Here is a 3,008-nt window from a genome sequence, read left to right as displayed (position 1 = left end):
TGTGCCCTCCATCTTTCCCAGCATCAGGGTCTTTTCCAGGGAGTCTTCTCTTCTCATGAGGTGGCCAAAGTATTGGAGCCTCAGCTTCAGGATCTGTCTTTCCAGTGAGCACTCAGGGCTGATTTCCTTCAGAATGGATAGGTTTGATCTTCTTGCAGTGCATGGGACTCTCAAGAGTCTCCTCCAGCACCATAATTCAAAAGCATCAATTCTTCGGCGATCAGCCTTCTTTATGATCCAGCATCACTACTGGGAAGACCATAGCTTTAACTATATAGATCTCTGTCAGCAAGGTGATGTCTCTGCTTTTTAAGATGCTGTCTAGGTTTGTCATTGCTTTTCTCCCAAGAAGCAGGCGTCTTTTAATTTCGTGGCTGCTGTCGCCATCTGCAGTGATCATGGAGCCCAAGAAAGTAAAATCTCTCATTGCCTCCATTTCTTCCCCTTCTATTTGCCAGGAGTTGATGGGACCAGTGGCCATGATCTTCGGGTGTTTTTATGTTGAGCTTCAGACCATATTTTGTGCTCTCTTTCACCTCTTTCATGTATGCATGCTACATTATGGATATTTATTCTGTTTTATGCTCCTGTTGCTATTGCATACGATATACATGCCAATCTGGAGTTGTTCTGACAGATCTGCTCCCCGCCTACACAACGAGTAAGTATGATTTATTCGGAACATGCGCCAGAGACAATGAATTTGCCTGCATCTTGAAATACCAGGCCAGATCGAAACCACATGGCTCCCTGTAGTGTCTAATCTATTGAAAAGAAGAGGAAGGAAGAGAGATTATTAAATTCAATTTAGCTGCTTTATTTCGCTTTGAAACAGATGTTGAAAAGTGTTAAAATGTATTGCTTTTTTCCCAACTGTTTACACTCAAACATGTCAGTTTCGGCCAAGTGTGCATGTACAATGTAACAAAACCGAGCTAGCAAAGTGAAGTCTGCAACTTTAGATTGTAAAAAAGGAGAGCTTTATGTGTTGCCCCACATAAAAATTCTCTGCAAGTAGAAAATGAGCATAACAGGGGAAATATTTTACCTCAGCTTTGCCCCTGCTGTGCTACCTTTCTATCTGAAGGATTGTTTTCTTTCCCCCCTTCTTTCCTTTCATTCTTCCGTTCTCTCTTTCTTTCAATATTGTGGATCATAAAAAAGATGGCACCCCACTTGGGAGTCTGAACTCTGCTATTTATGACATCAGGATTCCATCACTTCATTTCCACGTCAAGCTCAAAGAAGATCCAGTCCTGATTTTCAAATAATCTAATCAACATTTTCCTCCTATCACATAGTCTTGCAGGGGTATGTGCAGGGCTCAATTTAGGGTTGATGAGGCCCTAAGCTACTGAAGGGTCCTACTCGAGTGTAGGACAAGCTCCTGACAACGGATCCCTTTATATGTCCAGCTGTCCTTTTCCAACAACAAATTGTCTCTGGGTTTTTTTGTTGAATATGTGCTATATGGTAATTTATGGACCTAATAGGTATCTAAAGCCATTTGCCACAGTTGCTGCATGTAGGTTTTATTTTGTTTGTTTTTTATCTTATATTTTGGAAACGTACATCTAGGTTTTCCCCCGTTATTTTTTTTTGGGGGGGGGGCAAGAGAGTGGGGCTGGTTTAGCTTATACGTAAATCCAGCACTGGGTGTGTGGCTGATTTGCAGAAGCACTGACATTCAGAAAGTGCATTTTTGTATTAAATAGTTAGAAGGTGATAAGTAGGTAAAAGATTTTCAATGTTAAAATTTCCAGTGGGTGATGTTAGCCCATTTTTCTGAAGCTGCTAAGGAAAGAATGTTGTGGGGGTATTCTTGAGTTGTGCAAGAATTGTTGACCACATACAAGATTATGGTGGAATCCCGCTGAAGTGGGTAAAGTCTGGCACTGTAATGCTTTGTAATAGTGTCCCCAATGACTGGGCAAACCGAAACTGTACTCTTTTATTTCCTCAACAGCAGAAGAGGATCCAGCTGTATGTATTTATTACAGCTAAACTATCGCTAAGCCAAATCTGAATAACAGCATGTAAGAGTTTATTACAAGCCTTTGACTTTTAAGCAAATGAAAAATACTGGTTTTTATTCACCATGGCAACATCACTCTTTTAAAAGTATTGTGTTTCTTATTTGAAGATCACCAAAGGTCAATTTCAAAAGAGGTTTGGATCCCTTTTCACCCAGGAGCCTGAAGCTGCCTTTGCGTCTCCCTTGCAGGACTGATATGAATGTGTGATTGTTGTTAATATTGTTAATGAATGAAAAAGTGATTTAAATGCTGGTTCCAGCCAATGTCAGTTTTTCATTCATACTATAGACTAGTTCAAATGAACAAAAGTCTCTTCCTAAATGGCAAGTAGACAGATGAGTTGCTTGCAGACCTTTTGGATTATTCCCCCCTTTTTGGCTACCTGACCAAAGAAAATAATTTCTAGGCGAATGAACACAACTGTGCTGCACTGGGACATTTCTGCTTCTGATGAATGTTGCTTCTTAAAAAGTCCTGTTTATTTAATCTTTCCCTCTTTGACATTCTTTATTCATCCTTCAAATTCATACAGCTCACAATGAATGACATTAAAAATATCAACAATGCTTCCCAAGAAATGCACAAACATGAATATATTCACAAAACCTTCGAAGACTCCTTTTGTGGAATGATACCTGACGAAAGGGCAGACTGGTGGTTTTGGAGACCTTGAGTGAGTTTCTGTTTGGTGTACAATTTTGAACGGCTGACAAGTTTCAAAGTGTTAGGTTTGGCAAAAGTGGATTGCATGGCATAGTACAATATTGTTGCACGCCAACCCGATATCCGAGTGGTGCGAGATTTCAGGGGTTCCATGCACTTACCCAGCGTTCTGGCTTCCTTTTGGAAATGAGGCACAGTGGAGCTGTGGTGTCTTAATGATATATGCTTTATTGACGCACATATATACAATCTGAACATACGATGGAAGAGTTCACAGCATTAACACCCCAAGAGGTCCTAATTTATCCC

General features: G+C 40.4%; 1 long non-coding RNA gene across 1 annotated transcript; it reads right to left on the bottom strand.

Moving 5' to 3' along the window:
- Positions 1-651: 651 nt before the first annotated feature.
- On the bottom strand, positions 652-1,153 carry LOC310676578. The gene is made up of 2 exons (XR_014510627.1): positions 1,049-1,153; positions 652-764 (listed from the first exon to the last, which is right to left on the bottom strand). It is a non-coding gene; the product is annotated as an uncharacterized lncRNA (long non-coding RNA).
- Between the last annotated feature and the right edge of the window lie 1,855 nt (positions 1,154-3,008).

This window comes from Podarcis tiliguerta, assembly GCF_965153285.1.
Source record: "Podarcis tiliguerta genome assembly, chromosome: 4".
In the NCBI taxonomy this organism is placed as follows: Eukaryota; Metazoa; Chordata; class Lepidosauria; order Squamata; family Lacertidae; genus Podarcis; species Podarcis tiliguerta.
This window is presented reverse-complemented; position numbering and strand designations above follow the sequence as displayed.